Genomic DNA, 27787 nt, shown 5'->3' with positions numbered 1-27787 from the left:
CAACGCTGAGAACCGGTAATCCTGAGTAAATATTTATTAAATCAGAATTAACACATTTAAAGCTATCACATTTTATTTGGAATGGGTAGGGGAGAGCTTGGAACTTCTTATCTTCATTCAGTGAAAAACATAGATCTAAACATGATCAGCTTTCAAATCTAAGCATGGATGTGAGAAATTCACAGGTAGTGTCACAGAGCCATTTTAAAGCTACAGCCATATCCATGAAGGAATACATGGCTGCCTGCACTGTGAGGACCTCAGTGTGCCACACAGATTCCCAATTCCTCCTCAGTTTTTGCCTAATCCCATTTACATGTTTTATTTTAAAATTTCTAAACAGCCAAAAATCTGCTGTTGGATATACCCAGAAACCCTTTTTCACAGGACTAAGCTATTTGGTAATTTACTCATTTTTGCAGCTCAGAGGGATTTGCAAATTAGTTGTTGCCTCACTGAGCTTTCAAGTGAGCTTTGCTCTGGTAGCCAGTTTTTGAATAACCTGAAATATTCAAGCCCAGTACAGTAATGGCCACAAAGGATGTTAGTAGTCGTTAAAATATTTATGCAACTTTAGTTCTATCCTTTATCTGCCTATCTCAGGGGACAAGGCTATTGGCTGTACTGGAGTATCTAATTCCCTCCTATTGAAACAGCTCCAGTCTTTCAAATGAAGACATCACTAGTAGTAAGGCTGGAATTCAGGGCTTCCTTCCTTTTCTCAGGTGGCTTGCCATCATGTATGATTGTACTCACACTTTCCCTTTCTTTAGACCAGTAAATCAAAATATCATTTTTCTCTCCCAGTATAGCCTCTGGTCTGGCTATTGTAACATTTTCCTGAGGATGCAAAGGAAGATACTGAACCCAGAGTGGGGAGCGCTCAAACCGCTGAGTGACTAGTAACAAAGAAGGAATGAGATGCATGATAGCCATCAACTCTAAGCCTGTACTTGTTGAAATGCCTCTTTGAGTATTCCAGTTTATTTCATTTATACTTATTAAAGTGTGTCCTTGGTTAAGAAGCAAGATAGTGAAGTTTCATAGAAGTGCTTCTGGGTTTAGTTCTTGGTACTTGTCCTCTTCTCCTCTCCCTTTCCACAGCCCCGGGTCCACTCAGTGTAAATGGTGTATCAGCAACTCTCACTTTGTTCTGTTGTATTTTATTTCACCCTCAAAGTACCCCACTTTAAAAAGCCTAATACATATTCTTAAATCTCTAAGAAGTTGCTAGTACACTAAATATAACACACTGTAGATCTTCCCCGCATATCTGTTTTGTCAAGTCTACAGATCACACAGACTCTGAATGTGACTGTGCAAACATGACTGTGTAAAGCCTTTGGGGGCATCTTGCCAGTAACAGCGATAGATATAAGAAAGAAGGTCCTATACAAACAGGGCTCTGAGGGCAAACTTCTTGCTCTTGCTCTTTCCAGTGTATTGCTGGGTTTGGGGATTCCTGAAACACAGGGAGTACCACCAGCTCCTTCTATGAAGTCTTCAGAAAGGATGAAACAACTAATACTTGCTTGTCAAAAGAAGAAAAAGAAACAAGAAAAGATATATAAACATCTCACTCCAGGAGGGAAGACTACGAATCCTGCTGCCCTGCAGCTAGTGTAAGGCATGTGAGCCCTAGAAAGTACTGACATCTAAGATACACCACGTCCTCAAGGCTTGCCCTGGTGCCCGCTCAGCATGCCAGCTGCTGTGAATTCCTCTGGGCAGTGAGACAGGCAGGCAGGCATTATGCTTCTGGAGTGAGGTGCCTGCCTTACAGGCACCACCATGGAAAGAATTACAAGGCCAAAATTTCTTTTTTGGCTTTGCTGTAGGATGCTTGAGATTAGGCAGAGCACTGTTCAGTGCTGCCAAAGAGCCCTTTGCAGGCTTAGCCTTTAGAATACAATTTCCCTCCAGATGTGAATGTATAACAGGCGACTTAGGAGGTAACAGCCTAATTGTTCTTTAGCTAGTAACTCTCTGTCCTGATCATTAAACCATTTTATGTACTGCTCAGAGTTTGTACATTGTAGTAGCAATTATACTGAAATAGATAAAATAAAGCAGACTGATAAACTTGTTTGTTTTCCCTTAGTTTTCTTTCCAGACCTGCTATAATTGTAATAACAGAAAGAGTAACAATAATGCAGATTAACAGGGTTGTCGTTAAGGCACGGAGTGGATTCTGCTCATAGCTCACTACTGAATTCCTGTGTGTCCTGGGGCGAGGCTCCCAGTGCTTCTGGTCTCCTTGTGTAAAGTGAGAAGAACATTCTACTTTCTACCTGTTTTATCCATGTCTTGTCCTTTGAGAGGTATTGTGTCAGAGATTAATCTTCACACCTGCCATGAAAATCTTCCTTAGAACATTATCTGATAATTGCAAGGTCTGTTAGGGCTCAGAACTTCATTTTACACTGAAAAACCCACCAGTACTCCACTGTGGTTGCATTTCATGTCCAGAAACCAGGTGGTACAAACCCATGTGTAAAGCCTTCCTCCTTCTTTAGAAAGATTCTGTTAAGTACATCCTACACCCAGTAATTAGTTATCATTTCTGTCTAAATTATGTTCGAGCTACTTGAAAAGTGGTGGAGAGATGCTAACCAAGTTAAAAAAAACATAAAAACATTAAAAAGAATACCTATATATTTTATTTAAAAAAATTCAAGATGAATAAGTGGTGCCTCCAATAAAACAAAAGAAACCAAACAAAACCCCAAGCCTCAGCTGTAATAAAATTTTCATTCTCACAGGAATCCAGCCAGTCAGTGAACCATCAAATTATTATTAGACACATTATCACAGTTTTTATATGCAAGATTTATAGACTTTATATTTTATGCAAGATTTATAGACTTTATTTTATGCAAGACAATATTTTATGCAAGATTTATAGACTTTAAATCTAAAAAGGAGAATGAGATGATGACCCCAAAAGGACATAAATTATATAATTCCATGTAGTTATAATTCATAATCAAAATAATGTTTTTGACTACAGCATCCAGACTTGTTTAGAAAGATGTTAGGAGATGGTGCAGGTATTATTTCCTGTCTGTATTTGTTCCAGTGTCAACATCCCATACATTGAAAATACGTGGGTTTCAACTTTAATGGCTTTAAATTTTACCCATTTGTTCTCCCTATGGTTTTTTTTTTTTTCCCCTACTAGAAGCAATCAGTATCTAGAATTTCTTATTTCTCCCTGTAAAAGTACCCCAGACACTGAACATTGACAGTATGAAGCACACCATCTGTGGTCTCCATAATGCTAAAAAACCAGTTAGGTTTTCTGCTGTGTACCTGGAAGAAGATCTGTTTCACACTAGTTCAGACTGTGCCAAAGCCCAAGGCTCTGGCAGAAAATGCTTTACATGAAGTCAAGGATAACAAAACAGTTATAAGATTTGAAAAGCAAGCAATAAGGAGGCTCAAAAAGCCATGACTAAATAAGAATTCATACCTTGAATTTTATTAATAAGAAAAAATAGAGTAGAAAAATATCGCAAAAGAACCTGTGAATTCATTATTAAGCTCCCTACTCCATTTATTCCTGAAGAAATAAATGACGTTGCCCTAACTAATTAAAATTGGTCAAGTACACCTGAATATTTGGTAAGAAAATTAAAAACTTATTCCTAACATAAAGCTGACACCAGAAGGCATCCAGTTTGTTCTGTGAGGAGGGATCAATTACATGTTTATTTATAGCTTGTGAACTGGGATTACAAAATGTGGGCCCATGACTCGCCTGGGCTCCCAGTGCTTGCTGCTGGAGTATTGCACAATGCTCCACATAGAGCATGCGGTCGCTATGCTTTCAGGGTCAGACTGCAACGCCTCTTGTGTGGCTGCCTCAAACAACAAGATGCTCAAGCAAGCCTGGCATAATGGAGCACTTCAGCTTCTCTTATCTTCTGCGAGCTAAAGTTAAAGGTCTTACTCAGCAGTTACTTCATCTATTTATTCAGTTAGATTTTTTAACTGACCCTGCTTTTCTTCCATCTCCTTTAGTTTCCTGCCAATACACATTTTTCTTTTGTTGGGCCATATAAAAACTACGTTTTGAATCACCTATAGATCATGTAGTCACAGAGCAGCACAGGGTAACCCCTCTGGCTCCAAGACCCATGTTCCTGAAACTCCTTGCTAGCTTTCACCTATGATTTGCTTCCTATTTGCACTTGGGAAATAGAGTCATGAAGAAGATGAAAGGCTGTGACTTAGTACAGATGCATTACCTAAAGGAGAACCTCTACTAAAAAGGGTCTTGATAAAGGTAAATTCCCAAACAGCATCATGGGCCCTCCCTCTAATGTAACTTGATGAGACAAGGAACATCTGAAGAAACCCTGAGTTGAGTTTATTTCTCATCTCACCTGAAGCTACCTTACTTGGTGCCTAGGCTTCTGTCATCACTGTGGTCTTGGGACCAGAGCCAGGGCTCAGCCAGGTAACATTAAGCAATGGCCTTACTAAAGCTGCTGTCTTCCAGGGAGAAAAGGTTTGAGATATCATTGTATGTTTGTAAGAACACTGTTTTGCTGAGCTATGGTTTATCTAATTGAATGATGAACTAAATGAACTACTCATTTAGTAGTTTTCACATCAGCAAAAGCCACATATTGAGAATTACCAAAATATATTTAAACATCTACACAGCAGCAACTAAATATATAATAAAAATGCAACTGTTAAATATCACAGAAGGGACATATTTTAAAAAAAAAAAAAAAAAAAGAGAACTTGAACTTTGAATGAGCTTATGCTGTTTTCTAACCCAGGAGAGAAAACAAAAAAGTAATGAATGATCTTTGCATTCAGCCATGAAATCCTACACCATCATAGATGTTGTTTTAACTCCTTTAGTCAACTCAGACAATCCTTCTGGAGGGAAAAATGCGAAGGTCGTAAAAATTGCATATCAGAATATTATACGTAGGTGTTTAGAGCTGAATGAACTAAAGGCTTTCCCACTCGATTCATTTACTCTCCAAAGTAGCCCCTCCTAAAAGATGAGTCTGTATGATTAAAATATGGCCCAGGATTTTATATAGTAAGTCTTTACCACTTTACGGTAGCTAGCTCTAGGGCATATTTCAATTCCCATTCAAATGAATCTTTCTATTTACTTTAAGTGGAGATGGATTGAGCCTTCTAACAGCAGTCTTCTGGCCCCATGTGCACTTCTGTAAATCTACACTTACTGGATTAGATGAATTCATGGAGTCTTTTCTACCATAATTTTTAAGTTTCTTTTGTGTTAAAATGAGGTAGTTTAATTCTCATTTCATTTGATTTCTCAAATCTGACATTTCTGCTATGTAGAGCAAAATTTCATTTGGAAAGCTTTTATTGAGACAATTTATAAAATTTTAGTTCTTTATTGAAATAGTACTGCATGAAAGAAATTTAATTTCCTATTTGACTTCAGTGCTTATTTATATTTTGTTTTACAAAAGTGTATAGCAACTGAATAGTCTGAGAGCCTATAAGAACGTTACATTATCTTTTAAGGCCTGTAGATGCTATCAGAATATTCAGCCTGAAGGTTATAGCAAATTCAGGCAAGAAATGTGAATGCAGCCTTATGCTTGCTTGAATTGCATTTTTAAAATTAATGAAAGAGTTTGAGATAGTACATTTTAGAGCAATATATTTTAAAATAATTTAGAGATTCAGATTCTTTATCTGCATGTTGATATATTTTTAATCTGCTTTAGATACAATAATTAATCTCATTTTATTTCTTTTAAATGTCAAATTGCATTAAGCAGCACAAATTGTATACATCATAGACAACACAGCAAGAAAGAGATGACTGCACCTCACATGTTATACAAATAGTCTGTGATATTTAGTGCCCCCAGGTATAATCTGCCATCCAATACAGTCATATGTTGTCATTAATGGATTTTGACTATACAAGCAACTTAGGCAATGCTACAGACTGTTGAACTATCAGTATAAACCAGATTGAGCCATTTTCAACAATATATCAAAACTCCACGTGGAGGTAGCTCATGCTTGGATTATGTGAAGGCATGTTTGGGAAGAACATGGGTATATAGGGGAGAATCATCATGGTATCCCTAGGAGAGCTGCTTTCCCAGCAGCTTCATGAAATCCTGTATTTTCAAAGCCATTTCATTGTACTGAAATGTTCAATAGGTGCAGATTAACCTGGGATGTCAAAGGGGTTTTACTCTTCTATTCCTGTTAGCACCAACTGCCTTTCCTTTGTGATGTACTTGCTGTAATACGTTGGTCCAGCCCTCCCGTCAGAGTGGAGCATTGTAGCTGCTGTTCAATATTGTTCTCCTAAATATGTCTGCTTCTATAAAAGTTGAAGAAGTTTTCTGACAGGCTCTGTTTTCGGTAATTGGAGAAAATAGTCAAGACTAATTATAGTACTTAATTTTTAGAGAAAGAGGAAAGGAAAGAGCACATACATATTTCTTCTTCAATAAGAAGTGGGCAGAATGTGTGATGGTCCCAGCCAGGTCCTTAATAAAACGAATGATGTCTGTGTTCCCAAGAGGATTCATGACGCCACTTTGGAGTTTGCAGTCAGCAAGAAGCAGCTCATATTGCACACCACATGACACTGGAATATGACTTATAAACATCAGGAAGTCCCCAACGGCTGCAAATTTGGCAGCGCTGTCTGAATTGGCCCGTCATGATGTTCATGAACCTTGTGAGCATACCTGGGCCCAGTTTCAAGTGCATAGTAGATCCCTGGCTTTTGATTTAAGGCGCCTCGCTGCTTAAAAGAACCTGGCAACTGAAATAATAGAGGTGTTGCCTGTGATGAAGCCTGCGGTGCACCAGCTAAGCAACAGGGAACTGAAACTTCTGCAATGCCTATCTGGTTTAAATAAGGCTATTAACATTCCTCACTAGCATTCATATACACCCATTCATATTAAAAATCTAATAAAAATATTCAAACCACATCTGGGACCTAGTATTCTAGGTCAGCACCGCTATTGTAAATTTTCACAGCTAATTCACCAACTTCTCAAAAAGAGTTTCTAATGAGAATGTTGATAGGCCATTAGCTAAGTACAGTGGTGAGAATGGCACTGCTATAGTAAGAATGACCACGAGTCAGTTTAACGAATAATAAAATGCTAGTAAACAGATGAGGCTTTAAGCCTATTCATTAGGCTCACTTACTGATGAGTTAAAACAGACTGCTTATTTCTTGTCCATAAACACCCCCAGGCAGTGGAAATCTGTCACGGATAAGGCTGGTGTGACAAAGTTTGTTTAGTTCTAGAATACAGTAGTCAGAAAAATGCAAGAAACCACATATGGTGACATAGTGCACTTAAGTCTGTAAAGTCAGAGGGAAATTTTCTGGTTAAGAATTCTGATGTTATAATAATGTGTGTTATCCTACTAAAAACTAGATATCTGTGGGACCAGTTTAGAACAATGGGACTGCTAAGAATATCATTACTAAAAAAGTGAAACCTTTGTCTGGAATGGTCTCCGGCTGGAGGGTTGTGCGGTGGGAAAATATTTTAACGGGGTTTCCTACTAGTGTGCTTGTTCTTGACATGCAACACTAGTATTGAAATACAGTGGAATGTTCACCATGTGCGTCTTTCTAATGGATGGTAAGTACTTCATGGTGATTTTATTTTTAAAAATCCCTCTTTCCAATTTTTGCTCTGTGTTACGACTAATAAATGAACGGGCTAGTACAGTTCACACGTGACTAGGGTGGCAAACATGTTACAGCATTGGATAAGCAGAACTGGGGAAGAAAGAGGAAGACATCAGAGCTTATGGTACATTCTGAGCCAGCAGCCTGTATAGTAACTCATGGCATCGAAAGCCAAGCTTAACCCCTGCCAACAGTTCACAACCAAACCGTCTCAGCCTCCAAACCCTGATAACTTCTAACTACTCACACAGGAAAGTATTTGCAGTACTGCCCTGCAAGCAGATAAAATACAAGCAAGATCTGGGAAAAGTGGAAGGTGAAAAGAAGTTAACTGGCACATTTTTATTAGTTTCATTCTTCCATCATGTGCCTATTGGTTTTAGCAGATAAGCTCATAGCAAACATATTCCACTAATAGGTTTATTTACGCAGTAGCGTGTTTAAACCCAGTTTTACATAGAGTGGATTTTTATATAGATAGTGGATCCCTGTGCAACATAACAAGTATATGCTATGATTTAGTAGTTGGGTGTGTGTGTGTGTGTGTGTGTGTGTGTGTTAATGAATGCTACGACATTTGCATGTTACAGTACATCATAGTCCACTACAATAAGATACCTTACATACAATTTTACGGCTAAAGCTTTTACACTCTTGTATTTTTTCTAGCCCTGTGTTAAATACTTTCTCCTTGGATGGGAATGGCAAACTCACAGTTGCCTCAGTGGAGATCTTAGGTTAAGCTGTTGCCCACTTTTACCACTTGTTCTTCTTACAAAACCAGTCATGACTGTGGGCTATCTTCAGTACACTTCCATGTCTTTTCATGTCTTCTTCACAGGAAAAGTGAAGGTCCTTTATGAAAAGGAGGTCCTCTTCAAAGTGAAGGTCTCTTTGAGACAATGAAACTAAGGTGTTTTGTCATCTTATCTGAGTGTCATGTTTGTAAGTTGTCCTCCTCCACTTTGCCTGGCATGGACATATACTTAAGATAGCCCACTATAATGATGGGCTTCAAGTTGTCTCTAGCTCTTTAGATTATAAACATGTCAGTCAGATAAGAGGATGAAACTTCTCAGTTCAGTATTATACACATGCCACATGTATACTGCAGTTCTGCACTTCTTTGGAGAACACAGAATTTATGCTGGTTTGTGTGAGTATAACCTGTTTCTGTCCTACAGAAACAAACCTATACTGGAGAAATGATTCATGCAGATACTTTGCTACAGCTCTGGCTTTAGTTACATTTGCCTTTGATTTCATTATTCATACAATTCATGGAAGGATCTACAATTGTTAACTAAAATACGTATCGAATTTGCACTATACGTATGCTGATGCATCAATGGCACGGCACTTTCAACAACGTCTTGGCCTAGCTAGCATAGATAGTTTAGTATTTCTTACTCAAAGTTCCTGCTAAGTGACTTCCTATTCTGTGTTTCTAAATGCATACAGTGGTGGGGTTTTAATTTTATTTTTATTTTTTTTTCCCAGACCTGCTATGTTACAGTACTTCTTTTTCTCAGGCGAGTGCTGATAAGTGATTCTGGTTGTTGTTTTTTAATTTCTAGGTATTATGGATCACATGTAGTTGGAAAAAAAATCACTATTTAAGGAATTGCTTTCTTCCATAAACTCAGGTTTCACCAGTATTAGAGAAACTTAAGAAATACGTGTTCCCTGGAATGTAACTGAGATTCTCCTTCTGCACTGGAATACCCTATTCTCCCTCTGTAAGCACATACTGAGGAAATCACCAAACATTGACTCTATAACTTGTCTTTGCATTTTAAGTGTTGTTTTCTAATGTAGAATCTATCTCCCTTCACAACTCTTAGGAGTTTCAGACTGGCTTACTAGAAAGAGAGAAGAGCAATCCATCAGTGGTGAACCTTTGCAACACTAAGGATATACCTTTGAAGTTTGTTTTCACAGTTCCATCATGGCATGAAGCTTCCCTTAATATATACGTAGTCCTATGGTATTAGAAGGTATGTGAGAAGAATAAGGAAGAGGCCTTTATCATTTGTGTGTTTTCTTTAGTTGTATGCTTTCAGCAGAAAAGGAGATCTACCATAGGAGCCATCTAATGCTCTTAACACTGAAGTATACTGCAGCATGTTGCTCAAGCCATGAAGTGCTAGCTGGTTCATCTATGTATGCAGTTTTATCCAATGTATTTATGCTAGTAGTTGATGGCGATCGTAAAAGCAAGGAAGCCTGAAGGGCCATGAGACTTGAGGGAATACAGAACAGAAGATAATTTTGCATTTGGGAAAAGGGAAGATCCATCTTATTCTTTGAGTCTGAAAATTAGAAAAACATAACCTAATAATCTGAGAATGAAAATTACTACTTACTATACTTCTTATACTTAAGATGCAGGATGTACCACAGGGCAAATACTGAGGAATTGTTTCACCCTAGGGAAGTATTTTAACTAGTTTATGTTTGCTTTCCTACACCCTTAAATTTGAAGCTCTGCAGGAAGGTTCTTTCCTTTTCATTAGATGATCATATAACACCCACTATAACAGAGTCCTGGCCTGGACTGTTGCATTTTATTTCCCAAAGCAAGAATAAATCTGGAAGTCTCTATTGTTTTCCCACAGCAGTGTTAATTTGAGTTGTATAAATCTCTGTAGTACATATGAAGCTTTGATAAGGAAGCTAGGGAAAGGCAGCATCAATGTTTAGCATTACTTTAGCTTCCTCTGCAGGATCACCCCATTATCCCTGTGAGGACTTTACTGCCCACCTTTGCTTTTCCTTTCTTTAAAAACCTTTCCTCAGGACTTATGCAATATGTCGCATTGTTCTGATTGATGGGGGCTGACAGGATTCTTTTTAGAGCTTGTCAGTGCTCCTCTTTAATTAGCCAGAAAGACCACCGCTGAGTGACAGTAGTGTATTCTTCCCGCAGGTTCCCGACCTGAGCTACTGCAGGGCATGTTAAGATGGGAACTGAGGGTAGCAATCAATTTCTGGTTTCCAGAATACCACTGTCAGATGATAACCACCATGAGGTCATGAAGCCTGTATTAGTTGATGGAAGTTGTTTTTTTTTAAATTAGAGACCTAGAATGCTGCAAACTTACCCTCTTCTTAAAGTAATTTTAGTGCAACTATAATCAACACATAGAATGAAACAACCACTAAACTTGTAGATGTTTGAAAGATTATTTTCTTCGACATATATGTGGTTTTCTTCTTCCTCTTCTCTTGACTTTTGGCATGTGTGTTTTTTCATATATTTGGTATTTACAACTTGTCCAAGCACTAAGGAAAATACTAGCGTAGGATTCCTGTGGAGGTGGAAGAAGTCTTGCTGACAACATTCCCCACCTGCTGCTTCTGTAGACAGAGGATTTGTTTACAGCCTTACGATATGAAGTACCTGGGTTAAACAAAGCTCTGGACCTCTGCAAGGTCTGTCAAACTCAAACTTTGTACAGTTCCCTGGAAAGAATCATTCATGCTTTATTTCCTTGGTTTCTGTAACATAGTGCTAGAAACATCTATGCAAATTACCAGGAGTAAACTTTATATCGCTGATGTATAAATACCAGAGAAATATCAAAAAACTGCAAAGTATTCTTTTAATAAAATGCAGCTTCTACATTATGACAATACTAACGGAATTATTTTACAACGTGAGTGGAAGATGCCAGAATTAAAACTAAAAAAAAAAAGCCCATTCAAACACAACAGAAAATGAACTGGCAGTTCTCAAGAGACTAAATTAAGGCATAAAGAAGAGTGCCTAAACCTTAAATTAAATTCTACTAAATGTGAAGTATTATTAAGCTATCTATTAATCTTACTAAACTGCCTCAAAATTCTATCTATCTTAACTGTAAATATATATATAATTTAGGGAATTAAATATAATATGGACAATAAATCTCTCAAGCATTTGTGTACAACCTACAGATGTGGTATTTGAAGTACAAATATGATACATATTGAGTCACTTCAAACAGAACATGATCACAAGGGGAAAAGATATGAGCCAATGTCAACACCTTGTTATCTCGACATTATAAACGTCACCAAACTCAGCTGTTACAAGAGTGTAATTCCTCCTTCCATGGACATTTCTTGCAGATAATAATACAGGCTGCAACTCCTACAGAATCTCAGAAGAATTCACACCAAAAACTCTTTCCCACTGAAAATCTCATTTAAGTCTGTTCTTTAGGCCTGTTTCTCTATCCTTAAAATCTGTAAGAATTTAAACTGCTAAGTACTTCCCAGAATTAAATTTACAGAGATTATTTCTCCTTACTCTAATTTTCATCAAAATATAGGGGAAAAAACCCAGCATGTTTCTACCTAAACAGGCTGAGAAACTTCTTTTTGTGGTTCTTTCTTCTGGTGGAGGAAATCTACCTCCTCTATACAGAACTAGCAGCGCTCATCCTCCCTGGCTGTCATTTGGTTGTGTGTCAGGGCAATATTGCTTTGCTTTTCTAGATTGTTCTACTTGAGAATAGTTGCTGAAACAAACCCTGACTCAAAATTTTCTAGTTTTAAGAAAATAGTAATTACTTCAGCAGTACCTCACCCTTCCAGAAATCCTGTTTCACATTATGATTTATCTACAGCAGTATGCATGATACCAAACAGGACAAGTAAGCAGCTTCAGGATACCTGAGCAAATTACTACTTCACTTGCCCTATGGTAATCTTTCCCTTCTGAAACTCTTTCATCATAACAAAATGGTTTTTAAACTTTCAAAGAGGTGAAACCAAATCTGATACAAGAACATTCCTGCTTTTCTCCTGGCACTCTGATATAGATGCCATTACCATTCATCTTAGGAAGTGAAGGTACCAGGAAGGAATGTGAGAAAACATCTCTGCCACATCACCCAGAACCTGGTGAAGTGAAGAAAGGGCTCCAGCACTGGCCCTCCTCTTCCTTTCCAATTCATCAATGTCAATTAATCTCTGACTTTGTGTAACTAACTGAATATATACACAACTGACAAAGCACCTCCTCTTGCTGCCAACTATGGTAATATCATGCCTTAACTACTCAAATTGTTAGAGCAAAGCCATAATGCCATATATCTGAGCATCATAACTGTGGTTTATATTACCTAAGATATGCTGAAAACATGGTATTATTTATTTTTTAACCTCCCTTAGTAAGTAATATTAAACTCTGTCAATAACAGAGTGAAGTTATTTTCAAAGTCGCTGCCTGCTTGCAAAAACAAAACCTAAGGAAAACTGATACATGTTTAAAAAAACCAAACCCAAAACCAAACATAAACCCAAACAAAAAACATTATTAGCAGAATATGTGATGATGAGGAGCACTGTAAAGGGTTTACTATTTATTTACAAAGGTTGAGTAAACTGCCTGTGAGTTAATGCAGTCTTCACAAGCTTTAAGCAGTAAAATTTTTATTACACTTTGCACACTATGTACCTCTACTATCCAATCTGAAGCTCATTTACCAACAACCAGTCCTATGTAAACAATGAGAGGAGAAACCTGACTTGTTTTCACTTGTTATTGATGATCTTTCAAAATTCAGAAATTGCCTCCTCTTCAATTTCCTACCACCGAATTCTTAGGTAATCACCTCATCAATAGTTCTCAACAAAAATAATTGTTTCCAGAACAAAACTCTCCCCAGATTTTAGGCCCTTTAAACTGGTCCCTCTCTCTGCTTCAAAAGTGTGAAAAATAAACAAGCAAACAAACAAATAAATAAAAGCTTAGAATCTTTATATGCTTTTATTAAATCAGAAGTGGAGAAAAGTTTTCCCAGAAAAGGATATGGGGCAGGGAAAATGAAACACAGACTGCCACCTTTTAGGATATGTGTATTTTTTTTCCTTTGACATGAAGTTCAAACTTCAGTCTCATTTACACAGCAGTACAGATCATTCAAATGCTAATAAGGCACTCACATTCACAGCCAATCCCAAGTGTAGTCAACTAATGCAAAAGGTGAAGAGGAAGAGAACTTTGTATGTCTTTTAAAGAGGAGGTGTGCTATAGGGCAAGGAGTGGAGATTTACAGTAGCTGCTTTCTTCTCATCTGTAGTTCACATCCCCTGTGTCCCTTTCCTCCACTCTCTCTTTTTTTAACTGTAATAGCAAAGATGCCTGAAACCAGAGCTGAAGTAACCACTTGTAGGTCTTGGAACAACTTACGAGCTGTGGCAAAACTGACACCATTTGGTTTTAATTCTTAAAAAACCAAATTAATGTATTTGTTACTAGGAAAAGAAGAATATAATGTGAGGGGGTGCAGAAGGATAAAGACTCAAGAGAGCACATTTACCTTGATAATCCCCTGCCTCCTGTTTTAACCCACTCATGACCGCTTTGGAGGCTGTTGTCAAAAATGTCCTTTTCCTGTCCCAGAACTGCTGTTGCCCGAATGCAAACTCATGAGAGAAAGATGTACATGTACCACTGCATCAATACTCAATCGCACACAGCAAGCTCTGTCTGACGAGCTCTTCTCCCCCAAAAATGGAACGGAGAAGGCACGTAATCTCTATTTGTCTGATTTGGGAGAATAAGCTGACTGCTGCACAAGTAGCTTTCAAAGCTCCTGATGTAATAGCATTGTTCAGTTTGCTGAAACAAGGCTAACAAGGCTAGATTCACACTAGCATCTTCTTATATTGCTTAAAATTCGGAGCTGGTGCTTCAGAAAGTACATCAAACTATTAGCTGCTTCTCAGCTGAGAGTCTGTTTCATCATATATGTAGTCCTGTGTAATTACAGTAATAATGTCCACATGAAAGCTCCAGATATGCATCAAGATATGTTTCAGCTAATATGAAAACTGAAGTGCTTCTTTCCATCAACTTCAACCAGTGGATGACCACGGCAGAGGTAATTATATTAGTAATTTCTTTTGTGCAGTATACATAGAGCTAGCTGGCAAGATCCCTGGGGCAGGGACCATGCCTACCTCTGTGTTTACAGAGTGCAGCAAGACCCCCCAAGCAAAATGTATAGAGTAAATGTTAATATGCAACCAAATATAATAACTACATTAATAACTAATAATACACTATATAAATGGGCTAGACCCATTGGAAGAATGCAGAAGCCAGGAACATCAGTGATTCTTTCAGAGTATGTTTATTACTTCACAGCCAGAATGGAACAAACTTACCTCTTGCTGGATGTCTTCAGATTTCAGTGCACAAAGAATGATTTAATAAGGAGTTTATCACAGCTGAGGACAAAACAGACCTCTACAACTGCTAAACAACTCTAAACTGCTAAACCTAAACAGTTGATTTCTAATTGGTATCTCTGAGATTCAGGATGAGATCTTCACGGAACTAACACCTGAAGAGTCTGGTCAGGAATATCCCAACACAAGACAACATTGTAATATTTGCTGAAAATGAAGGATAATCATCCCTAAATGCTATGCCCAGCTTTCTTCCTATTACCATACTTACAGTGCTGCAATTAAACTAGCAGCTTAAATCTATATATTTTTGGTCCTGTAATTTACAAGTTCAGAAATGTCCAAAGTCTTTCAATAGAACACTTTAACAGCAGAAAGGAATTTGTACTTTGAAATAAAACAGGTTTTCTGAAAATGCTCTGACATAATTTTTCTGAATCTCTGCTTTTCATTTTATAGTTTTTCTGTGTTTCCTTCCTCTATAGCACACCACCTGCAAATAAATGAGTGAAATTGCCCAAGCTTCATTTAACCATATACTACTAGAAAAATCTAATTCAGTCATGCCTCTGGAAGAAATAAAGTTATTTTTAGTGTAATGGTAATATATAATGTCATTTGTAGTGTCATTTGGCAATGACATTTTTACTTCTATAAAAGACATGAAAAAGCTCACGGCCAATTATTCTTTACTGAATATATGTTATTATAACATAATGCAATACAGCAACAATATGATGTTACAGTGTAGTAAAAAGTTCTTGGCATGAATCTGTACTTGAGTTTATTGCATAATGAGCTCAATCCTGCTGACAACGACATTGATGAATGCTTTGCCATTGGTTTCGCTGGAAACCTCAACATGCCTGATAGTTGACTAATAAACACAAGTATTCTCGTACACAGACCATTTCTGATCAGTGACAGTAAAATGATTATATCATGTCTTTGGTTTATGATACCTATATATGTAATCAAAAACTATTTCCAAAATGCTGGGGCTTATGTCTCACAAATTTGAGGATGCTTTAAATAGATTTATAGAAATAGCATGGTGGCCATCTCAAAGTTATTCCATTGAAGAATGTTTTAAATGGATATAAATATGCAGAGAGAAGTCTTAAAAGATGGTAATCAGAAAGTGAGGAAAATACGTCTACCATGAAACTGGTTAAAAACCGATTACAAGGGAATTACACTAAGCAGCAGAACAGATTTAAATGTTCACATTTTTATAAATCATCTAAGGATTGCTCTTTATTTTATTTATGATGAAAGTGTTTAATAAATGACAGAATAAACACAGATGGACATGGGGCACACTCTCAGCCCTGCCCCAGTGCCAGAGGCTCTGGAGGTGAGGTAACACCAGCCCTGACATCTCTCCCACCTCACCAACAACCTGACCCAATGTTGTCCCTAAAACAGGTCTAAGAGTGACTTTCAGGCTATATCTGCACTAGGAAATGGTCTGGAGCTTGCTCTTCTACGTTGAGGCCATCTGCCAGGGCAGTATTTCTATAAAGCTAACTCTCATTATCAACTCTCTCATTCTTCAGCATAGGATGCCTGGACCAGACAAAGCACCAGGAATTTTCCTTGGCCCTGAACCACACCCTGAACAGCACCAGGAAATTTTTTAGGAGAACATTAACTGGTGAGAATAAAGCCATGCCAAGAAGTAAGCTAACAGATCTGTGTGCTAGCCCTGATTAGTGCAGACATAGTTCTCGCATCCCACACTGACAAGGAACATGTGGTCCATCAAAAAAATAAAAAAATACGGCCCAGCATCTTCTCTCGATAGGCTCCATAAATAACTTAAATGAAACTTCATGTAACTTCCATGAAACATGAAGGAACGATAACTTGCTGGAAGCAGAGTGGTTCTCTCCCAAGAAGGAAAAAAAGATTCTTATGTAATTGTAAATACAAATTAGAATTATCAAGCACACCTCATTCTGCCTGCACAGCCAGCTGAAAAAAGCAGGTTTTCCTTTGCACTCAGCTAGCTCTGTTTCAAGCAAGCTTTAAAGGCAAAACTTGCACTAATTTCAGCGGGACTTTTGGCTGTCTATGGGATGCAGAACAGAGCCCTCTCCTGGTAAGCGCCGAAGATAATTGAGGACACCCCTGGCACCGTATTTGGCACTGTCTGCAGCACATATCTATGTGATGAAGTATTGAACGTAGGCACTCAAAATAAAATATTAGAAAAGCTCAGCTATTTGGAGCCATGGAACCTTATGATTGAAGTCAGATTTTTTTGGATTAAAAAATATATGGAAATCTAAATAACATTGAAATGATGGCGTATTGAAAACCGAAACCAAAAAATAGGTTATATAACGTACTTAAAGGCACAGTTGGCATTTCCAGATCACAATGACTAGCCAGTTGTAACCTGCTTTTGAACCCACAGATGAACCCTGCATGTCGAATTACTGAAAAGGGTGGGTCACCTTCTTTTTAAACCTGAAATTTGAGAACCAGGGCAAAAGAACCCCCATTCATTCTTCCTTTTTATGACTATAAAGCTATGAAGCACCAAGAATAACCTTAAGTATCAAACAAACTTTGCCGAATTAACACGCTTTTGGATTTCATACTTGAACCTGAAAATCAGAAACCATAATTCAAAGCCCTGCTTTTGTAAAACAAAATCTACAACAGGTACCTAAGCTGGATGTGGCATATGGTAGGCACTTTAATAAATCATAATAATGACACATTGCCAAAATAGTGGCTGTCTGTCATTAGATTTTCTTGGAATAACTATGTATAATCCCTTTGCTTAAACAACAAGAAGAACAAAACTGTTTAGTCACTGAGATCCAATGTAAAATATATTGGTTTCATTGCAAAATTACTTATAAAGGTTCTAAAGTCCATATTGTTTGTAGTAACATATGCAAACACTATTATCTGGAACCATACTATTTATGGCCATAATCTCATTAGATTTCACAAGGTAAGTAGGGTTGGGTCTCTATTATTTGCATGGAAGACCTCCAAGGAAATTTCAAGTTACTGTATGAATTGGTATTTGTGCAGGGCAACATTCTTCTGCTGACTCAGTATTGAACCAGCATAAAGTATATGATCACAAGGGCTGTCTTTATATAAGAGGTAAAACTGAGGATACCGAGCACTTGGGGTCATTAAACATCCTATGGTAGTTTTTGGAAGTGTAGGAGTGTCTGGCCAAATACCAATCTAGATAATTACATCCTGCCTACTTACATTCCCCTGTTGCTTTAAATGGATAAGGTATTATTCTTCTATTCTTGTGTAAAAGTGGATCCTACAGCCCTTCCTTGGGCTCTGTTAGGACTATTTCTAGCATGACCTTCTACATGCAGGGCTCTATATGGTCACACAGAGTCATTTATATGACTCAGTATATTGTACTAGATTTTGGATTTGCTGTCTTCTGAAATCACTTCCACTGAGCTCACTGGAATTTACTTCAGCCCAAAGACACCGATTTAATCTAAGTCATTATTTAATTCCTACCTGTAAAAGTCATCTTTACAATAAATCACTGGGAAAAATTAGTGCATGTTTATGAGATCAGTTTCTGTAAGACTTCCTTTGGTTCATGTGATCCTGGCCAAATGCTCATTATTTTTGTGCATGACCCTGCCCACTCTCACTGAAATCAATAGCAAAATAGCAACATGGGTCAGTGACAGCAAGGCCAGGCCCCTTAATGGGAGGGAGACTTGCCTTGGGTCTGTACCATGTAACAGCAATGGGATTCTCCCATCCCTCCTCAACTTGAAACGTTACATCAAACAAAGGTCATACATGATCTTTTCAAGTCAGCTGTACCTTACATTTTAAGAGTGGGTGCAGCAGATAGTTAAAAGCTTGCTCTAAAGTGATATGTCCATTAGAACAACCCATGTTACAGGGGGACAAGAATTTGCTTCACTGAAGTAAAGTGGAAGGAAACCAAATTTCAGAAAACCTTCATTATCATGTTTGAGTAGCACACATTAGACCTCTCCTGCTCACAAAAGTCCTCTCGAAGAAAGAGTTGTTAGCACGTTTCCCTACAGAAGGAGCCTGTTAGTAAGATGGGCACTGGCATCAGTCGTGCCTCTTCCTCTGTGGTGGTGGTGTCAATCGCAATTATTCCTGCAAATCTCAGTTTCCCCCCTCCCGCCCATTTACTCTGTAAACTCTCAAAATTCACTTCATATTTCTGGCTTGTCCTACACTATGTCAGTTTGAAGGCTGGCTTTGGGGGCTTTTTCAGTTTAAATGTTTTTCTAGCAGTATTTGTGTAAGTCAAAAGAGTTTTCCAAGTCTGTTCTCTTTCTGAGTGGCGACTCTCCCAAGACAGCAAATACAGGGTTTTTAGAGATTTGTTTTCATGAAGATTTAGTCATCTTAAGTCTGAAATTATTTAGGAGAAAGATGACCATCTTAGTACAATTCCCTGAATGCAAATTCAAAGGCAGACAGCCTGAGTAAAGTTATGCTTTAAATAGTATCACTGGATACAAAGTAAGGAAATAGAAGGCAGGTAGGAAAGAATCTTCACAAATCCATCCTTTTTTTTTTCCCTCTTCATTTCATGTGACTTGCCTACCTCAAAAGCTTCTGACATTCTGTACTTCTGAAAACCCAGACTTCTATCTCTCTCCAGGGTCTCCCTTTTGCCTCCTTTTGCCTCACACCCATTGGAGAGTGAAGTTACCTTGATAGAAAGAGGGTGATGCAGCTGCTTGAACAAGAGCCACCCAATCCACTCAGGAAAATACTACTTAGGCGATAATACAAGGTGAATGGTAAGAGCATGAAATGTGACTAAGCAGTTAGGGAATTTCTTCCACTTTCCCACACCAGGTAGCAAAGAGGACCAAACGCAGCTGCTGAATTTCCAGCAGAACAGAGCGTTCAGTTTGAAAGCAGGTAAGGACTTTGTGTCCATCCACACTGACCAGCTTGAGGAGACAAAAAGGGTGCAGCAACAAGTCCTGTCCTGTAGTGCTTGATCAAGCTTGATTGTATACTCCCAACCTTCTCAAAAAGTCAGCATTACTTTACAGTGTTGGTTTATTATAGAAGAAACAAAAGGAGAAAGTGCAGTGCGGACTTTAGTACCTGCACTCGAGCGGACTAGCGTTAGACTAGTCCCTCAGGGCTCTCTCCTTCCTTGCTCCCATCACTGCTGGCTGTGGCTGCCAGGGAGTAGCGAAGGTGAAGGGTCCAGGCCGGGCGCAGCGGGCCGGCCGGCGGGCAGGGGTGCTTTCGGGGTGCCTGATGGCCAGGCCAGCCGGGGGGCCGCGGCGTGCCGGGGCCGGGGCGGCGGCAGCGCAGGCGTGCTGAGCGGGGTGGCGGAGGGGCAGCCGGTCTCCTGCACGGAGTAAGGGCCGGCACAGGGCGCAGCCCCGGCACAAGTGCAAAGCGGTGTGTCCCGCTGGCTCCTGCGCTCCTCACCCCTTACCTCCCCGTTCCCGGGACGACTTTTTTTGGGAGGGAGGGGATTACCTTTTCTCGCAAAGCCCCGTCCCTTGCTAGGGGAACTTTCTACGTGCCTGTGCGTGAGAGGCAACTAGTTGCACTCGCTGAACTGCGAGTGTTTGGCTTCTCCCCTACCAGCCTCCTCCTCCATCTAACACCCCCCACACACACCCCCCCGCGCCTCTCCTCCCGTTTTGCTCCGAGTTGCACTTTATTTGCGTGCGGAGAAAAGACGGGGGGAAGAACACGACTCGTAGAGGGGATGTTCTGTTTTTGCCAGAGGAACAGTGCAAGAGGGGAACCTCAGCTCGGAGAAGGTACGAGAATAAATAAATAAGGAGCAGCCCTTAAAATAAAGGTAGCGGCATATCCCGGCAGCGAGAAGGTGAGTCTCTCCCCGACTTCCCTGTTCCCGAGCCTCCCTCCCACCCCTTCTGCTCAGGGGTGGAGGAAGCCGGCTCCCTGTCGCGAGTGCATGTGTCCGTGGAGGTGGTGGGGAGGGGGTGTATGCGCTTGTGTTTAGGCTTTATTTAGCGTTGTTTTCCTGTTGGTCCGATGAACAGAAAACAAAAAGTTGCTGTAAAACAGACATAATGGGAAGGAGCAGCGGAGCCGTCCATCGCAAGCCAGAGCCGGGCTTTCACCCCCGGCCCCGCGCAAGTTTAATTGTAGAAACCCCACCGGTCTCCGGTGCGGACGGGGTGGCTTTCTGCCCCTCTCCAGGTGACAGACCCTGCCGCGTTGCTCTCACCCCTCTTCGGCCGGCTGTTACCGTGGTTGCTGTGGTGAGCCCCGACGTGGGCGCAAGCCTTGCCGGCTGCCATCGCATTGTTCCCCGCTTGCGCCTCCCGCCGACCCCAGTAGGGGCGGAAATGGGGGCCCCGGGCTGCGCCCCGCGAGCAGCCGGGGGTGCCGGCCCGCCTGGGCGAGGCAGGAGGCAGGCTGGGCGGGAGGGCTCCCCAGGCCGCCCTGCCGACCGACCGCCCCTGTTAGGGCCAGAGCCGGGGCCGGCTCGACCGGAGGTTGGGAGGAAGCAAGTTTTCTGGCAGCGGGGAGCCCCTCCGGCCAGGGCGGCATGAAAACACGCAGGGATGGTAGCAAGCCCCTTCCTGAAACACTCTGTTCTGCCAATGAGGTTAGGGTTTGGGCAGCGCAGGGGGTCAGGCAGCTCAGCCGGGACCCGCAGGCACCGGTGGCTGAGGAGGTCGGCGCCCTGGGGCCCCGCTTTGCCCCAGGGGTCTGTCCTGGCTGCCTTCCTCCTGCCTTGGGGCTCCTCGGGCGTGCGGTGTCCGGGGTGCCGGTGGACGGGATGGGGCAGGCTGCCTCCCGGTCAGCAACCCCGCGGGACTTCGGCAGCCGCTGTTCCCAGTGTCCGCGGGAGCGGGGACAGAGCTGCCCGTTGTTTTTGTTCTTCGCCGTTTCCTCTCCCCGAGGGATCCCTCCTGCCCTTCCCCTCCCCCGCCCCGGCTTGTTGTTTTCTTGCGGTTTAAAGACAAAACGGCGCGTTTTCGGGTCGTCCCACCTCGGGTCCTGGTCCCCGCTGCGCCGGAGGACGGAAGCTCAGGGAAGCCCCAGCGCGGGGGTCCCGCTGGCGATGCGGGGTCTTGTGTTTTGGTTTGAAAGCGTTTCCACGTGGGGAAGCCTCTGTGTGTGTGTGTGCGTGCGTGTGTGTGTACTTGATCCGTGAGGAGGTAACAGGATTCTCCGTGTTCAAACCCAGTGGGCTGTTGGCCATTAATTTGCCTCTCCGGCTGTCATTACAGATACTTCCCAAATCAGATACCGCCGGAAAACCGCCGGCTGGGTTTCACCGGCTCCTGCGGCGGTTCTCCCCGGGCCGCGGGGGCTCCGCGCCGCGCCCGGGCGGCGGGGAGTGCCAGGGGTCGCCGCCCGGCACTCACCCGCAGGGAGCGGCTCCGCCGCGGAGCGAGAGCGGGACCCCGGGGCAGCGCCGCTACCAGTCAGTACTTGGCGTCTAAGGTTTCATTTACGTTTATGAAGCTGCCGCTGAGAGCCAAGTAGGTACGGCGCTGCCTTCCCGTTATCCTGCGGGCGGGATTTAAAGCGCGCACACGGAGGTGCACCTTCATCTCGCGACTGGGGATGTGAAGTGCATAGCTGGTACTTGCACAAATCCTGGGAGGCACGCTGTAGCAGACAAGGGAGCGCCTTGGCCGATTCGGGTTTAAGCACGAAGCCATGCTAGAACAGTAAGAAACTAGTATTTTCAATATTCTCAGTTTTGTTTTGCGTGTTTCAGTTGCTGAGACTAGAAAGTATGCCTGAGGTAACTAATCTGCAGTTTAGAGTGAAGTATACAAAGCAAGCATCTTTTCTGTATGGTAAATATTTTTTTTGGTCTGACCTCATTGTTTGTTTGTTATTTGAAGGGGCGTGCTTTTCATCAAAGCTCAGCTTATATCGTTTTATTTCCCTAACACTCAAAAGAGAAGTTTTGCAAAATTAAAGTGGGTTTCACTTTTTCCCCTGGTATTTCTGAAAACGCTGCCGAATAACAAATGTTCGCATACATCCGATACGTATCATACTGTGAGTAAAGTGGAAATACAGATTGACATTTCTCTCTCTTCCTCATGATTCTTCCTGTATGTTTGACATCTAACGTTAGCTGGGCTATGTCCGAAACAGCTCTTCTTGCTTGCTTTTGAAAATTCTGGTATTTATGTTGCCGAATGTTCTTCATCAAATATAATAAAAATGAAAGAGCAGTGTGGTGGCTAATCTTTTATGTATCTTTTTTCCAGGTAATTCATGGGCAGTTATAAATTGATATGCCTATGTGGTTGTACTAATAAATTTAGTTGAAGATTATTCTTGTTGCATTTGTATTTATTAATGCTTCAGAACACTTTGCAATATAAATTTATTCTGCTCTACGGATAATGCCAATGGGATAGATAAATTCAAAACAAGGAATTTAGTAAGTAGAAAACAGTTCATTGCATTTCCTGGTTAAAATGTTTCAAATAAGGCAACTAGAAATACAGCTATAGATAGTATCCTGTTGCATATTTTTAGCCTCTGATGCAAGCTTTGAGAGCTGCTCGTTAAACTTTACGCAACTTTTACCTTTCAGTCCTAGAGTTAATCAATGTTAAACACTGGCATTTGGTATGGGAAAGGTACCTGTCTGTTTCGTTCATGACCTGGTGGTATTGCACGACATTCAGTGCAATCCTCCGGTGTTGAAATTTAAACTGCTTTTTCCTCTCTTAAGTATGAAAGCTAATACTGAAAGAAGAAAGAAATTCCTGGAATTTCTGTCAAATGCTCTAGGACGCAACTATTATTTTTTTCTGTGTTATCTTTTTCTTTCTTGAAAGTAAAGATTTTATGAACTCTGTGTAGAACAGGTCTCCCTTTTTATAAGGAGAGTTTATTCAGCATACTTCCATATTGCAGCTGCTGATCATATTTCATAGAGCTGTTAAAGCACTTAAAACCTAAAATTAGGTACTGTCTGGTAGTAAATATTTCAAATCACTCCTTGAAGAAATAAATAGAGAAGACGTTTTGAAATATATCATTGAACAAAAGTGATCTTGCTTTGCTTTTACTCAAAATAATGCAATTACAATCTAAACCACTGACTTCAGTGTGTGAAATCAGTGTGGGGTTTTTTTTTTCTTAGGTTTTCTTCATCTCATGCACTTTTATTGTGATTCTATACTGACTTTATTTGATATCATAACTTGGTACTCTGTTCAAGCTATGTTTACTGCGGCAATGCTTGTATGAACAGGTGTCGAATTAACTTCTAAAATACCTGTACTTTTAGGAAGTATTACTCAGGTACCAAGAACTTATGTTCTTAATAAGTAAGTTCCCTTGCTTCCTGGCGTGCATGTGTCTGTATGGTTTTTAATTGCAGAAGCTGTACACTTGCTGTTTTCCAGATTTGAAATGAATAAATTTACAGATTAGTATTTTTAATTTGCAGGGGTTTTTTGTTGTGTGGTAGTTTCCTATTTGTCTTTTAGTTGAACGTGAGAATAGGTTTATTTACTCATTGTCATTCATTTTTGGTGTTGTCAGGGTTTGCAAGGAGAATGCAAACACAGCGGCATGAGACTAGCAGACATCCGTCAAGCTGATCAAGTATTTTTAAATACAGCAGTAAAGTTCAACACTAAACCAAGTCTGGTAGCAGAAACACTCAGATGTCTTTGATTTTTACGTTGTACTTGAGAATCCAGTGTTATTTCTGCTACCTAATGTATCTATAATGTTTTTGCCATTTTCTGTTAGAAAAGCAGTATTTATGTTATGCAAGTAGAAGAAGAGTTTTGATATTTGGTCACTGATTGAGAGGTTTACAAGTAAACTTAATATGTGCTGTTTTTCTTTCTTGGATTTAAATATTGTGTAAATGTGTGTCCAACTTAACCTTTTCTGTCATTGAAAAGCGCTAATTGATCTTGCTGGCCCTGACATAATAGTATAGTTTGATATTTGAAACCTTTCAGCTTTGGCATGGCCCTTTAATCACCCCTGAGATTTCAGGGCATGGTTCTACTGAAGGCATAAACTGCTACTCTTTTTAAAATTAAATAAAAATGGTTATTAAAAATAAATTATGGTCTTTTAAAGGCAGTGGATGTTTTACCTATCAAAGCCCCAGGCTTTACAACATACATTAAAAACTTTCTGCTTTACTTGTATGTATTAGCTGACATTTTAGATGTTGCTTTACAGAAATCAGATTTTTATGCAATAATTTTTTTGGCCAAGTCCACACTTCTGTGTTGCAGTGTTATTAAATCTGTCATTAAATCAGAAGTGCTTAAAGGAACTTGGATGCACTTTGTAGTGTGAAAGCTCAGATACGAGGAATGCTTATAGTAAAGAATAAATTTTTTTTGAAAAGGCAGCAAAACTGACGTTTTTAGTCCACATTGGAGGTTGTAATATTGCCAATTGCTTTTGGGATGCCTGTAATACAGGACCTTGGTGAAAACTATTTTTAAAGCAGTTTCTTTTTGTCTCTAAGCCTGAGAAGCGCGTTGAATAGCTGGCCTGCCTTTTGCTTTAATGTTAAGCAGTAAAATTACTTCGATGATTGATTATCCTATATCAAAATGCATCACTGGGCAGTCTCACTCACAGGATTGTATATAGGCTAGTTGTCAGACTTTTGAGCAAAATGTCAAATGCTAATGGCTGTCTGAGGAATACTAAAGTTAAGCATTTTATTTTCAATTTGTTTAAATTTTCTTCATGATAAGGGAAGATTGTGATGAGCAGTGATTATCTTCAGAACTTTCAGAGGTCCACGTACCAGTGAGACTAGTATTTGGTCTTAAGCTATTAAGCTCAGTTACTAGGCACTAAGCTTTGAGTTAGACTTCAAGTACCATGGATTTCAACAGAAGGATTTTGGAGGTTTTCTGTACCTAAATTTCTTTGGAAGTCTGTGTCCTTTTCCTAGAACTAGAGAAATAAATAAAATTACAACCATTTTTCATTAAGCAGCTGTCCATAGCAGTATGTTGTAGCGAGTGATGTTGCAGGACTGAGTAGGGCTGTTTGACTGGATGTAATTTAAGTGCTGTTTCTGAAGAACTCAGCCTGTCTGGGCTGACTGTATAATGTGTCTTTACACCAGGGTCGCCTCCTATTGTGGCTGGACTATACAGTTTGACTGATTTGGAGCAGCAGATTGCAAAAAGACCTCCTAAGGCAGCCTACAAAATAGTCACATACAGAAGAATAAGTTAATATGCACTAGATTTTTTTGCAACATTAAAATTTATTACTATTGTGGCATGACCCAGTATAAGTTGACATTGTCAGCAGTGTAAAGAATTACTGCTGCCTTTTTTTTTAATTGGGTAGACGCAGCAAGTAACTGTTATGCTCTTGACACATATATAATTAAACCACAAAAACCTACATTAAAATACCATGAAGGGTCTGATTTAGACCACGAAAGTAAAAGAAATACAGAGCTGAGTTTGCAACTTTTCAAATAATTCTCCTCTATGGCTCTGTGTATATAACTATTGAAATCAATGCTGGTGCATGAGGTAATTGGAAACTTAACTTGATGTTTTGTGCCAGATCCTTAGCTGTTGCAAATTGGACTAGGAATGTTGAAATTACTGGAGTGGTCTCACATTGTGTCAGATGAGTATCTAGTCCTCTATTCTTAGTGCAGTTTGTTTTTGGGGGGGATGTTGTAGTATACTTCATATGTGTGAGATCACATGCACAGGGAAGTGATCCTGCAATACTTAGAAATACTTAGGAAAAACAAAGGAGGGTTAAGTATAAATGTCCAAATAATATATTCATGTTTTCTTCCACTTTAAGACATATTCATACTCCTATGTTGGAATATATCTTTTTATTTTTTTCTACAGCATTTTACAAAGGACCACAGAAATGCCTTTTACAGTAATTGTGTTCCTGAAAATGGTGCAGTTAAAAATATTGTTAACTGGCTGTATTCTTTTAATTCCTTTAAGGCAACTTCGTTGCTTACAGAAGTGAACAGTCAGGTGGCGTTTGCTCAGGGGTGTTTCGTGAATGCCAAACCTGTTCAATGAAAGGTGTAAAGTCTTTTGCCATGTTAAATCCCACCTGGATGCTCCTTTTTTATTTACTGTTGTATATTCCCAGTGAATCATAGAAAATGAAGTTCACCTTACTCCCAAGTGAGAGCAGCTAAACCAGCCTCTTTACGCTCCAGTTTATGCATCCTGACATCATGCTATATGTGAGGTCTTTCTTCCAGCTCTCCTGAGTGTCCCAGTGTAGACATGGTTTTACAAAAACAGGCACAGCTCAGGCAGATTATGTACATTTCCTCTGCCAAGTTCTAGCAATGCAACTCAGACACATCATAATGTTCCTGGTCTGGTGGTCTTAACGCAGAGAACTAGGGAGCTGCAAACTCAAGAGGGCCAAGTGGTATAGAGGTTTTACAAATGGAATAATTATATTCTGGGAAAGAGTCTCCAAAATAAAATTTCCAGGTTACCCCAAGGCAAGATTTGGAACTGTGGCAGGTTTTCTAAATGGAAAGATTAAAGTACTTTTCCATTCAGTCACCTATTTTTATGTTTATTCTAATCTGGTGTGATAGAGGGAGCTGGTGTAATGTTCGTTCAGTTGATTGCCCTTCAGACAATTTTTGTGTTCAAAGCACCACCCGAAAGCTGAGCTCACCGTGCAGTAGTATGGCTGGGAATCACTTGCAATAAGAGGTCTTTCAGCTAAAAAGACCAGATGATGTGTTTTCTAACCATTTCTGGTAGCTAATTAGCTAATTAGCTTGTTTTCCAATTTTATAATTAAATGATAGTCTAATTTCTCCAAGGGCTGAATAGTCAGATTTTTGGCTTAAGATAAATGAAGTGGAAGGAGTGGCTCCTTGATAGTTGTGAAACTACCCAACATTTTGAGGTCTTGCTTAGA

The 27787-nt window shown here is 40.0% G+C and overlaps 1 protein-coding gene across 8 annotated transcripts in view; it reads left to right on the top strand.

Annotated features, from left to right (window-relative positions):
- Window positions 1–20594: 20594 nt before the first annotated feature.
- EYA4 (EYA transcriptional coactivator and phosphatase 4) overlaps window positions 20595–27787 on the top strand; it is a 151957-nt gene continuing 144764 nt past the window's right edge. For 6 of the 8 annotated variants that reach the window (XM_030490652.1, XM_030490649.1, XM_030490654.1 and 3 more), the window contains exon 1: window positions 20595–20732. The gene's annotated coding sequence lies outside the window, so the exon portion shown is untranslated. Of the gene's footprint in view, window positions 20733–21418; window positions 21483–22478; window positions 22558–27787 lie in introns of those variants that run through there. The other 2 variants (XM_030490651.1, XM_030490650.1) reach the window with 2 other exon arrangements.

The sequence above is a fragment of the Strigops habroptila genome, chromosome 6 (genome assembly GCF_004027225.2).
Source record: "Strigops habroptila isolate Jane chromosome 6, bStrHab1.2.pri, whole genome shotgun sequence".
Classification (NCBI taxonomy): Eukaryota; Metazoa; Chordata; class Aves; order Psittaciformes; family Psittacidae; genus Strigops; species Strigops habroptila.
This window is presented reverse-complemented; position numbering and strand designations above follow the sequence as displayed.